Here is a 14,376-nt window from a genome sequence, read left to right on the forward strand (position 1 = left end):
TTCCTGACTCAATAGACTTCCCAACTGCTGGGTGTATCACCACATTGAAGATGGTCGGTCAGCCAGAGAGACAAAGTGCAGGGAGATCTGGAGCCTTTAATAAATCCTGCAGTGAGGTAAGATCACTCACAGTGCACAGAGCAGGGAGCAATGAGAGGGCTCCAAGCATCGGCTAAAAAGACATGACATGGATATAGTGCTGGAGGGGGAGCACAGTACAGACATACCCAGACTCAGTCACTACCACAACTGTACGTTTTGTTGTACTAAGTCAGCACCGAGTGTGTCACAGTTATCAATCCAGGCCTGTGCTGTCTTAGTGAGCATCAGTACCACAGAGGGGAAAGCAGGCTTCCCATGAGTGGGTTGTAATGCTGACTGGGAACTTTCTGTAATGTGCTGTCCCTCCAACACTGTACCTATGTCACGTCTTGTGGACCAAATATCTGACATCTCCCACATATCTGTTGCTCAAATTCCTGCTGAATGCTGAGGGCCTGTAGTACAGTCATATCAAACTGACCACACATTCTCATTTCTCAATTGCACTATTACGGCTTCACTGAGTGATCGCCAGGAATATCCTCTCTAAATTCTACAGTGATGTTTTCACTGATCAAAACATCCGCTCCTCTTCCTCCTCCTCCAATGCCTCTCCTTCTATTCTTCCTGTAGCATCTGTACCCCAGGACATTAAGTTGCTTGGCCTATCCTTCCCTCAGCTGTACCTCTGTAATTCCTGTGATATCCCAGTCCCATGTTCCTATCCATGCCGTGCATTCATCTGCATTTCCTGTCAGGCATTTTATACCAAAGTAAATGCAGCTTAATACATCAGTTTTCCCTCATCGCCTGCTGTGCTCTTGCCTGCCTTGTCAATTGAAATGACACTCTTGAAATTCTGTCCCAGCCTCAACCTTCAGACTGTAGCCTGAGACCATCCCCCTCACTGTGGACAACACCCTCACCTTTCATGTCATCTGCATATCTACTAATGATACCTTCTGCTTTCACATCCAACTCATTAATGTACATAATAAACAGCAACAGTTGCTGCACAGATCCCTGTGGTACACCCACTGGGCAAAGGCTTTCAATCACAAAACCAATCCTCCACCAATTTTGGATCCAATTTCCAAGATGCTTTGGATCCCATGGTCTCTTCCTATGAGGAAGAGCCCTCCATGTGGGACCTTGTCAAAGACCTGAATGAACTCCATGGAACCCACATCATCTGCACTGCACTCATCAATATTTTTAATTGTAATTTCAAAGAAAAATTAGCTGAATTCATCAGACAGGATCTTCTCCTACCAAATCCATACTGAATATCCCTAATCGGTCCCTACCTTTCCAATTATTGATTCAAATTGACCTTCACAATTGTTTCCAATAATTTCCTTCGCACTGATGTTGGGCTATACACTCTAAATATCTGGCCTATCCCTGCTGCCCTTCTTGAATTTCACCTGTGGCCAGCAAAGTATTACATTTCTCTGCCAGGGCCCCAGCAATCTGCTCCCTTACCTTCCACAGCAGCCTGAGACACATTTCATTGGGCACTGGGGATTTCTCCACCTTTTATGCCTGTGAAAACATTTTATACCTCCTCCTTATTGATCTTATCATGTTCTGTGATCACACGATTCCACTTAAATCCCCGGCTACAAAGTCTTTCTCCTGTGTGAATACAGATGGAAAATATTCATTGAAGACCTCACCTACTTCCTCTGGCTCCATGTACAGATTGTCCCTTTGGATTCTGACGGGCCCGACTCTTTCCCCAGTAATCCACTTCCTCTAACAAGCTGATAAAATACCTTGTGGCTTTTGCTCAATCATATCTGCTAAATATATTTCTTGTCGATTGTTTGCCTTTCATTTTCGGCAATCCCCTTTCACTGAATGAAATTTTGAAGAGCTTCACCTGTTTTTATTGCATTGTACTTCCTTTATAAAACTCACAATATCGCTGAATCAGTGTTTGCTGGACATGTGGCCTTACTTTAATATACTCCCACTTTCCGAATATCGATCCAACTGCAGGTAGTTCCTCACAGTCTCTGTCTAATGATACTGATAGGAGATACTGATACTATTGATACTGATAGGTGACTCTGTTGTTAGAGGACAAGCAGGAGACTGTGTGGCTGCGGAAGCGACCTCAGGATGGTCTGCTCCCTCCCGGGTACCAGGGTCAAGAATTATCTCTGAGCAGTTGCAGAACATTTTGAATGGGGAGCATGAACAGCCAGAGGTCATTGTACAATTGGCACACATGCCATAGTTAAACAAAGGGATGGGGTCTTGTGAAATGTGCACAGGTAGTTTGCATGGATTAGATTCGCTACATTATACAAACAGGCCCTTTGGCCCAACAAGTCCACACCGACCCACCAAAGAGTAACTCACCCAGACGCATTCCCCTCCCCTATATTTACCCTTGACTAACGCACCTGACACTATGGGCAATTTGCATGGCCAATTCGCCTAACCTATACATCTTTGGATTGTGAGAGGAAACCGGAGCACCCGGAAGAACACCACTCAGTTTGGTAAGAAGTTAAAAAGCAAGACCTCAGAAGAAGGGATCTCCCGATTACCCCCCGACTGTGTGCCAGTGAGGATAGAAATAGAAAGATAGGCCAGACGGATATGTGATTGAGGAGCTCTTAAGGTGGGCAGGCTTGTCAGTTCTTGGATCATTGGGGCCTCTTCTGGGGGAGAGGTGACAGGTTAGACTTGAAGCAGAGGGCACCAGCATCCCTGTGGGGTGATATGTTCACGTTACCCGGGAGGGTGTAAACTAGTTTGGCAGGGGGTAGGGACTCTGAATAAGAGAGGGACCATCGACCTATCAGAGAAAAATACATCAGCCATCGAGAGCAAGTTTCCGATTCAGGATACCGAGGGACACAGTAAAGGCAGGGAAAATACTTCTGGTTTAAAGGGCATTAATTTCAACGTACGAGGCCTGACTGGTAAGGCAGATGGGCTCAGAGCATGGATTAGCTCTGGGGACTGGGATATTATAGCCATAACAGAAACATGGCTGAGAGAAGGGCAGGACTGGCAGCTCAGTGATCCAGGATAAAGAAACTATGGGAGTGATAGAAGGATAAGTATGTGAGGGGGTGAAGGGAGAGACTTTTCCTCTTGATAAGGGAAGACATAGCCACAGTGTTCAGAGAGGATGTTCTTAAGTTGTCATCAAATAAGGTCACATGATTAGAAGTTAGAAAGAAGAGGGGGGTCACTTTGTTGGGACTGTATTGTAGACTGTTGTAGACCCAACAGACACCAGAGGAGCAGCTGTGTCGAGAGATTGCAGATAACTATCGGAATAATAGAGAAGTATTTGCTGGAGATTTTAATTTTCCCTGTATTGACTGGACCAGTCAGAGTATAAAAGACCTGGAAGGAGAGAAATTTTAAAAATGTGTCCAAGAAAGATTCCTAAATCAATATGCAGAGGGCCCTACTCTACTCAGGAAGGTGCAACACGAGGCCTTCCCTCAGAAAACAAGGTTGGGCAAGTGACTGAAGTGTCATTCGGAAAGCACTTTGAGTCCAGTGCCCACAGTTGTCTTCGTTTTAACATAGTTATGGAAAAAGATAGTAGAGGTCCACAATTGAAGAGGAAAACTGGAACAGGGCCAGGCTTGGGGCCATTAGGCAGGAGCTATCCAGCATCAATGCTGTGAATTTAAAATTGCATAACAGCCGGTTGTAGTCCAACTCGCTTTGGAAGCGCTGGTGATCAGTGTAACAGATGAAATGCTTAAACTAAATTTGTTTGCTATTATGTTCCATGTTACTCCCATCCTGTTGCTATAAATTCTATGCATTAGGATTGTGCCCCACAACCACTTGATGAACAAGCAGTGCTCAGAAAGCCACTGCTTTCAAATAAACCAGTTGGACTGGAACCGAATGTCGGGTGATTTTTAACTTAGTACACCTCCATCCAACACCGGCACCTCCACATTATGATTCCAATCGATTTGGTGAGTCTGTTTGAAGGAAAAGGAGAAACTGGCAAATGGGAGGCTTTTCGAAGTGTGATCTCAAGAATCCAGGGCCAGTATGCCCCATTGGGGTAAAGGGAAAAGCTGGCAAGGTTAGGGATCCTTGGCTGATGAGGGATAATAAGGCTCTGGTCTTGAAATGAAGACTGCATGCATTGGGTTTAAGATTTCCAGATCAACATAAACTCCCTCTATTCTTAAAGACACGATCATTCTGTGGATTCCCTACAATCAGTTCCTGTTACACTCCCAATTTGCAGAAGAACTTCCAATGCCTGGGACTCTTCCGATCCAGTTCCTACAAAACCCACTATCTATGTGATATCTTTTCATTGCCAGCACCCTGTCAATGTTAGCTCCTCCAGTGTCTCCATCCATCTGCTCATTTCCACAATCTTCTCCAGCTCTTCCATGTGTAAACATCACCCTCCCCTACAACCCTTCCCACTCTGACCAAACTGGAGGAGGTTACTAACGCTCCCTACTCTTTGAAACTGTCTCCAACCAAAATTGCTATTTTTATCACTGGAAAATCTGTATGATTCCACACCCTCCATGTCTAAATAACCTGCAGAAGCTAAGCCTTCCTGTATCTATAAACATCTTCAGTGACGACTACCCTCCATATGTCTATTTGTTTTTCCAATCTGTGCAACCCAATTTATCTCTGTACTCAGCTCCATTCACCTGAAACATTCCTGTCTGTGTAAAAACACCCTATACTACCAACAGCCTTATCCCTGTAAACTGCTCCATTCCTCCCAACCTCCCCAGCTCCATGAAGCCCCTGTAGGCCCTACAGCTCTCCACATTTCTGTAACCTCCTGTGGTTCTATGCACCTTCCTCCCTGTGAAACCACCTCCAGTCCCCACAACCCTCTGTCTCTGTTACTTCATACGACCTTAGCATCGCCTCCTCTTTGTGTTTCTTCATTCAGACCCCATCCTCTCCAGCTTCCCGAAACCTCTTCCTGCCATCATAACCCTCGCTATTTAGAACTAGAATAGGACCGCCCAGTACAAGCCCTTTAGCCCTAGATATTGTGCTGACCTTTATCCTACTCTTAAGACTAAACTAACCTACATACCTTCCATTTTGCTATAATCGCTGTGCTTATGCAAGAGTTGCTTAGAGGTCCGTCATGTGTCTGAATCTACTACCACGGCTGGCAGTCCATTCCACACACCCACCACACTCTGTGAAATAACTTACCTCTGACATCTAAGCTAAATCTTCTGCCAATTACCTAAAGAATATGTCCCCTTTTGATAGCCAGTTTGCCATGGGAAGTTGTCTCTGGTTATCCACGCAATCGATGCTTCTCATTACCTTGTACACCTCTATCATGTTACCATTCTTCCTTCTTCACTCCGATCACAAAAGCCTGAGCTTCCACAACCTAACTTCAATGGACATGCCCTTCAGTCCAGGCAACATCTTGTTAAGTATCCTCTGCACTGTCTTTAAAGCTTCCACATCCTTCCTATAATGAGGTGAACAGAAATGTTCACAGTATTCCAAGTGTGGTGTAACTGGGGCTCTATAGAACTGCAGCAAAACCTGGATCTCTTAAACTCAAACCCCCGCTAATGAAAGCCAACACAACATACGCCTTCTTAACACCCTCTCAACTTGAGTAGTAACTTCAGGGACACAGGAACCCTCTGCTTGTGCACACTGCTAAGTATCCTGCCTTTAACCATGTGAAGTATTTTTTTCTACAGAATCCTCCAATCTGAAACCATCCCTATCTTTGTAACTTTCTCCAGTCCCTACAACACTCTTAAACTGTGAAACCTCCTCAAGTCCCTATGTTCCTAATGTCTGCAAAATCCTCCAGTCCCGATATCCCTCCCTAACTCTGTAAATGCCACCATCCTCCAGTGCCCTTCTGGGGAACATTGCAGAGGAAGGAAGAGTTGTAGATCCCGGGCCATGTTACAGAGGTAGGAAGGGCTGCAGAACCTGGAGGATGGTACTAATGTAGGAAAAGACGTTGGTCCTGTAGGAGTATAGAGGGAGCGGGATTCACAGAGCCGGCAAGATGGAACCAAGAATGGGTTGTGGAACCTGAAGGTTATTATGATTTGAACCACAGATCATTTCTGATTGAACCATTCAGCCCCTCAAGGAGCTATGAACCTGCACTCCAATATCTCTATGTTCAACAACACTTCGTCAGAGCTTACTACTAAGTGTGTAAGTCCAGCAAAGATTTGCTTTTGCAAAATGCAGCACCTCGCATATATCTGAATTAATCTCCATCTGCTACTTCTCAATCCATTTGCCCATTTGATCAAGATCCCATTGTAATCGGATGTAACCTCTTTCAATGACCACTACACCTCTAATTTTTTTTGTCAACTGAACACTTACAAACGATACCTCTTATGCTCACATCCAAATCATTTATGTAAACAATGCTAAGTATTGGACCCAGCACCGTTCCTTCTGTCACTCCACTGGTCACAGGCCTCCAGTTTGAAAACCAACCTTTCCCCACCGGCCTCGGTCATCTACCTTTGAGCCAGTTCTGTGCCAATTGGCTAGTTCTCCCTGTATTCCGTGAGATCTAACCTTGCTAACCAGTCTCCCATGGTGAACCTTGTTGAACATCTCACTGCAGTCCATATAGCTCACATCCACCGCTCTGCTGTCATCAATCCTCTATGTTACTTCTTCAAAAATCTCAATCATGTTTGAGAGACATTATTTCCCACTTACAAAGCAATGTTGACTATCCCTAATCAGTCCTTGCCTTTCCAAATACATGTACATCCTGTCCCTTACGATTCCCTCCAACATCTTGCACATCGATGTCAGGCTCAGCAATCTATAGTTTCCTATATTTTCTTTACTGCCTTCCTTAAATAGTAGCGACACGATAGCCAACCTCCAGTCTCCTGGTTCTGATGTCCTGTTTCTAGAGATCTTTACCTGAATGGCTGTGCACAGATTCAAATTGCCAGGCTGTGACATGTGAATTCCGATGTGAATCTATTTGCCCGTTCTGTCTGTGTGCCTGTTACTGACCTGGTGGTGCTCTGGTCGAAAACACTCTCCGTAACATCCAGATCTATGTTACTGACTAGAGCTCACCTCACCAAAGCCTTCATTTGGAATGTTCTTTATTTTAATATTTTTAAATGGCAGTTTTATGAGATGCAGGAATTGAGGAGTTGTCATTTTTGAAAGAATGAAACTTTTGTCATTGACCCTGACCCATGCAATGGGGATTCGTGGATTCTATTGTTCTCTGCAGACTATCACTCAGAGGACTGTATGACCAGGGAATCTGAGTGCAGATGGTCTTTGCCTGGTAGAATGTGAATTTACCAGTTTATGTCGACTAGGACACAATGTTTCTGGAAATGTACAACTGTGTAAATACTTCACCGACTGGTTCAGGGGTGAGTGCACTGGGCTCTGAGCACCAGGAACTGGGAAACCTCATGCTGCTTGCATGTGGAGCTTGGCACCAGACTGGGTGAGAGCAGCTTCCTGAGTAAATGACAGGTATGGAGCTTGGGATCCTCCTGCTGTGTTTGACCTTGTGCCATCTAGTTATCCCCCTCTCATGAGTGAGCGTGACATGTTCTCCAGTCCTGACAATGTCCACTCCCTATAAACCCTTCTTGCTGTTGAACATCTCCCTTCTCTCTCACTCCCTCCAGCCCTTCCAACCTGGCCTTCGTCTCATATCTCCTGCAGTCCCAAACAACCTTGCTCTTTGTTATCGCATTGCTTTCCTTTGAGCTGTGTGGGAACAAACCTGAAGTAGGTTTGGGCCATTGGGAGAAAAAGACAACTCCCTCTTCTCCATCTTTGTCAAACAGAGTCTCGTTTGTCTGCCTCTCTCCCATAAGGAGAAGGAAGCATCCTTTCAGCATCCACCTGTCCATTCCCCAAGGATCTGTCCATTTTAATGAGGAAGACTCCTTTTGATGACCCTCAGTGCACAGCACCGAAGTGACATGTTTTATGTTCTATAATCTTTGCGACCACTTCCTTTTGCTCTGTCCCTCCATCATTCTGAAGCCTCCCCCAGTCTGGACAGTGCCCCAAACCACTAATTACTGAGAATTCTTCAACCCTCTATCTCCGTAAACTCTCTACATTCCTACAATCCTCCTTGTCTGTGAGAACACCTCCAGCTTCTACAATCCAGCCAAATTATTCCTCCAGCCCTCACCATCTCTGTATGCTCCAGTCACTACATTTCTCCATGCATCTGTAAACCCCTCAAGCCCCTCCAAATCTACCTATCTTTCTAAAGTCCAACAATTCCAAAAATCATCCTTCTACATGAAACTTCCACCAGAGACCACTGGCCACCATATCTCTGTAATCACCTGCGCATCTCTCTATCTCTGTTCCCAGCTTCAGTTCCTATAACTCTACTTCCATGTACAACATCAGCAAGTCCCTGCAATCCGCCCGAACTGTGGAAACTCCAAAAGACCTTACAATTCTATCTCAGTCTCTAACTGCCTGCAGTGATTTGAAACTTTGGCAATTAAAGCCAGAGAATCATAGAGATGTACAGCATGGAAACAGGCCCTTCGGTCCAACTCGTCCTTGACAATCCAGTCGCACCAATCAGCACCTGGCCCATCTCCGTCTAAACCCCTCCTATTCATGTACCCATCCAGATGCCTTTTAACTGTTGCAATTGTACTAGCCTCCACCACTTCTTCAGGCAGATCATTCCAAACACGTACCACCCCCTATGTGAAAAAGTTGCTCCTTAGGTCTATTTTATATCGTTCCCCTCTCACACTAAACCTATGTCCTCTAGTTCTGGACACCCGACCCCAGTGAAAATACTTTGCCTATTTATCCTATCCATGCCCCTCATGATTTTATAAACCTCTATAAGGTCACCCCTCAACCTCTGATGCTCCAGGGAAAGCAGTTCCACGCCGTTCAGTCTCTCCCTGTATCTCAAATCCTCCACCCATGGCAAAATCCTTTAAAATCTTTTCTCAACCCATTCAAGTTTCACAATATCCTTCCGATAGGAAGGAGACCAGATTTGTACACGGTATTCCAAAATTAGCCTAACAATGTCCTGTAGAGCTGCAACATGACCTCCCAACTCCTGTGCTAAATACTCTGACCAATAAAGGAATGCATACCAATTGCCTTCTTTGCTATCCTATCTACCTGTGACTCTACTTTCAAGGACCTAAGTTTTTCATTTGAAAAATTGGAGACACAGATGGAGTAGCCTGAGGTCTTGTGGGTAACACTAGTTCAGTCTAAGCTATTAGGCAGAGCCAGTGAGGTATTTGCTGCGCTGTCTCATGAGTGGTCAAGAGATTATGCACATATTAAACAGGCTATTTTATGTGCTTACGGATTAGTACCAGAAGCATATCGACAGCGGTACAGAAACATAAAGAAGGAACCAGGACAGACTTATGTGGAGTTCTAAAGCATTAAACATATTAATCTTTCTGCAACATCTCCAGTCTCCATGCCCCTCCTTATCATGGTGAGCTGCTCCAACCCCCCACAACCTTTCCTGCCTGTGTACACCATCAAGTTGATACAACCCTTTTGATTTCTGTCGTGTCCTGCAGACCCGTTTTTGTGAATTCTGCCAATCACTAATACTCTCCCTCTCTATGTAAATACCTCCAGTCTTTACAATCCCCATTACTTTGCAGCCCCCACCAGACCCGAAAGCCATCGCTATCTGTGAAATCTCCTTCGGGTCTATATCTTCCGACGTGCTGAAACCTGCTCTCACCATTGCAACCCCCATTATTTCCTAACGTTGTTGAGTCTCTAAAGCCATCCCTATCAGTTTAATCTACTCCACTGCATACAACACTCCCAGTCTGTGTAATCTCTTCAATTCCTTCAGTTCCTATATACCTATGCATTGGTGTGACTGCTTTGTGGCCATTGTATCCTTGTTTATAAGGCTCTGTTCACTGCAGCACATCCTATGCTCATCAGTGAATCTGGTCTCTCACAAGCCTCTCTCTGACTCTCTTGTCCAGTCTCTACAAGCTTGCCTATCCCTGTCGAAATTTGCAGCATGCACAGCACTCACTCTCTCTGAAGTACATTCCAGAGCATAAAATCATCTCTCCTTTCAAGTTTATTCAGTCCACAACTTACTCCCTATCCCTGAAACATTCTCAAGTCTATATCATCTTCCATGTGCTTGCAACATTCTCCAGTCCATACCATCCTCCCTTTCTCTGTAATATTTTCCAGTCCATACCATCCTCCCTATCACTGTGATATTCTCCAGATCCCACAACTGTTGCTAAGTGTACCACATCCTGGAATCATGTGAATGTTTCTACACCCTGATCAGTATAGTCCATGTAACGATCCACAGCCCTATACACGTCCCTATCTCTGGAATCTAATCAAAGACACTTTATCTCTCTAACTTCCTTCAAACAATAAAATGTTTTCTCCTTGAACGTTCGCTAGCAACTGCAGCTATGCTTAACCCGCCAACATCGTTGTACTCCCAAACATCTCTCCCAGTCTGTGACCTCTATCCATCCCTCCAAGGCCCTCTCTCGGTGACACGCGCCATGCATTTGTAACAAGGCAGATGGAATGACAGCATTAACTGAAGGGAACAGATATGATCGAACTGTTATTGTGGAGATGTGGCTGCAGAATGATCATGACAGGAATGTGATTATTGAGGGATTGTAGGAATTTAGGCAGGATCAGCAAAAAAATCCAAACAAGGTCCCGTTTTGTTGTGAAGAAAGGACGCAGTCAGTGCATTAGTGAGACAGCCAATTTAATCTGGGAATCAAAATATAAAGTCATTTTGAATGGACAAATTTCAAATAGCAAAGGAAATCTGGAAGATCAAATCACAATCCATGGAATCAATGGTCATTGGTAAGTTGGATACAATATTATCTTGGTGATAGTAGACAGAGGTATGTCCAGTAGTGAATTTCTGATGAGATATGTGTGGCCAATGGTGTTTCACAGGGTCAGTGCTGCGATGTCTGTATGTAATTTATATCTGTGAATAAGATGAAAAGGTCAGCAGTTTGAGTGGTAATTTTGCAGACAACATTTGGAAAGGCATGTAGTGATTAGGGATTGTTCGGGGAATTGTGGATAGTGAGGAAGAGTGTTGAAATTTTCAGCAGTGTGTAGATCAGCTGGAACGCTGGGCAGAGAAATGACAAATCAAATTTCACCGGGACAAGTGTGAAGTGATGCATTTATGAAGTCAAATGGAAGAGAGAATTACACCAATTGACTAATTGGAAACATTGATAAAACAGGCGACCTTGGATGCAAATCGAGGCTACCTGAAAATAACAACACAGTAGAATGTGGTTGTAAAGGAGGCGTATGGCATGTTTCCTGTCATTGGTCACAGTTTTGAGTACAGACATTTGCATGTCATGTTGTGACTGAATGAAACTTCATTCGGCCATGTTTGGTATGTTGTGTGTAGGTCTCATCGCCACACTACAGGAAGGATGGGGAGGGTTTGGGGAACGTGCAACAGAGGGTTACCAGAATATTGCCTGGCTGAGAATGTGTTTACTGTAAGGAGTTTAGACACAGTTGGATTGTCTTGCGAGAATATCGGCGGCTGAGGGGTGATCTGGTACAGATATATAGCATTAGGAGAGGCATGGATAGTGTGGATAGTTGGAATCCTTCTTCAAATGTTGAAATCTCAAATACTAGGGCATCGCGGTCTAACGTGAGAGTGAGAAGTTTTAAGTGAGATGAATGAGGCCAGTTGTCTTTACCGAGAGGGTGGAAGCTGCTCAGGAGGTGGGAGAAGTGGCAACAGGGGCATAGTTTTGAAGTGGCATTTAGACAGAAACATGAACAGGCAGAGAATAGAGGGATATCGCCCATGTGCAGGCAGATGGGATTAGTTTAGAATAGTATCATGGTCAGCACAGCCATGGTGGGCCGAAGGGCCTATTACTCTGCTATACTGATCGATTTTCTAACGTAACGACATCTAACCTGTCAAAGCCCTTCCAAATCCTGGATGTTTCATTCAATTTATCTCCCATTCTTCAAAACCCTATTAGGTTCAAGGTGAATCTACTCCACCTCTTCTCATTGGAAAATCCCGCCATCTCCAGGATCAGCCAAAAGAACATTCCCTGGCCTGCCTCCAATGCAAGAATAACTTTTCTTAGGGCACGCATACTGTTCATTACAATCTAGGTGTGGTCTAACTTGTACCTTGCATCGTTTTAAATTGACATCCCTATATTTAGACTCCATTCCCTCTGTAATAAATGGCAACATTTGATCTGCCTTCTCTATTACCTGCTAACACTGGAAACTACCTTTTACAGAATGCTCCACAAGGATTCCCAAAACCCTTTGTGCAGTCAGTCTGAAACCAAACGGTGTTAGCCTGACAGTAAATCGGGAACATACTGGGATGTGCTATAAAGGATATGGCAAAAAATGATAACTGGACGCTTAGAAACAATGGGAGAGGCATGATGTTAGAAAAAGGGAATATTTTTAAATTTTTTGGATTCTATATTTTGGTGTGACCATAAATGGCAGAATAGTTAAATCTGGGGGAGGCTAGTAGCGCTAGAGGGATATTTAAAATTTCAGAAGCATTTTGACAAGATTCAACAAGGGCTAAGAATTAGCTCGGGAGAGAATACGGCCGCTGAAAGGTCAATGAGGCTGTCTGTGTGGAATCACTGCTGATGGGTGAGATAGTGAACAAATATTTTGCACTAGGATTTAATGCCAGTTCAAGAACAACAAGACTGCTGGAGCAGACGGTCTCCCTGCTGAGGTATTGAAATGCGGAGGCACAGAGCCTTTGCTGCTACTCCAGGTCCTGAGCCAACATAACTCTCCACTCCAGAGAGACGAGGCAGCACAGGCCAGGGATGGAGAATTGGATTTTTCAGATCTCTGTGGGATTCAGAGCCATGCTCCATGTGTAACCCTCACTGCATCAGTCTAATTTCCCATTCTGTCTATTTCTCTGTCTCCAGTTGTTACTCGTGAAGTTCCTGACACAATAGACTTCCCAGCTGCTGGGTGTCTAATTGAAAATGTTTGGTCAGCCAGAGCAACAAAGGGCAGGGAGATCTGGAGCCTTCAATAAATCCTGCAGTGAGGTAAGGTCACTCACAGTGCACAGAGCAGAGAGCAATGAGAGGGCTCCAAACATCGGAAAACAAGACATGACATAGTTACAATGTTGGAGGGGGAGCACAGATCACACACACACCAGGCTCAATCACCGCTCCTCCTTTAACTTACGTTGCACTGAGACAGCATCGGGAATTCAGAGTTATCAATCCAGGCCTGTGCTGTCTTCGTGAGCATTCGTACAACAGAGTGGAAAGCAGGCCTCCCACAAGAGGGTGGGAATGCTGCCTGAGATCTTTCTGTTCTGTGTTCCCTCTCCAACACTGTAACAATGGTATTAGATTAGGTTAGATTACTTACAGTGTGGAAACGGGCCCTTCAGCCCTACAAGTCCACACCAACCCACCGAAGTGCAACCCACCCTTACCCCTACACTTACCCCTTCACCTAACACTACGGGAAATTTAGCATGGCCAATTCACCTGACCTGCACATCTTTGGACTGTGGGAGGAAACCGGAGCACCCAGAGGAAACCCACGCAGACACTGGGAGAATGTGCAAACTCCACACAGTCAGTCGCCTGAGGCATGTCTGATGGACCAATCTCTTCAATAATAGTAACTCCTACATTAGTTCCCATCTCTGTAACCTCCTCCCTTCCCTGTAGTCCCTTCCCATATTTGAAATGAACTGCATTCCAGACTACCATCCCTATCGCTGTAACTTGCTTCAGTGTCAACAACATGCCTTAGCTGGATAGTCTCCTCTTCCAGTAACTTGATACAGAGTCATGCAGCATGGAAACAGAACCTCCGTCCGACTAATCCATGCTGACCAGGTTTCCCAAACTGATCGACACTCATTTGCCTGCGTCTGGCCCATATCCCTTCAAACCTTCTCCTCTCCATGTTCCTGCCCAAATGTCTTTTCCATGTTGTAATTGTTCTTGTTTCTCCCATGTGGCCCTGGCATTCCTTTCCATCTATGCACCTTCTTCTGTGGATAATGTTGCCCCTCAGCTCCCTCTTTGCTCTCTTGCCTCACGTTTATGCCTCTAGTTTTGGACTCACCTACCCTTGGCTATTCACCTTCTTCATCAACCGCATGGTTTTATAAACCTTTATAAGGTCAACCCGTAGCCTCCTCTGCCCAAGGGAAATATTGAGGACAATGTTACAAAGGTCTCCAACTTATACACTCAATGCTCTGATCCATAAAGGTAAGTGTGCCAAATGCCGCTTTCCCCA

Source organism: Chiloscyllium punctatum, chromosome 16 (genome assembly GCF_047496795.1).
Source record: "Chiloscyllium punctatum isolate Juve2018m chromosome 16, sChiPun1.3, whole genome shotgun sequence".
NCBI classification, from domain to species: domain Eukaryota; kingdom Metazoa; phylum Chordata; class Chondrichthyes; order Orectolobiformes; family Hemiscylliidae; genus Chiloscyllium; species Chiloscyllium punctatum.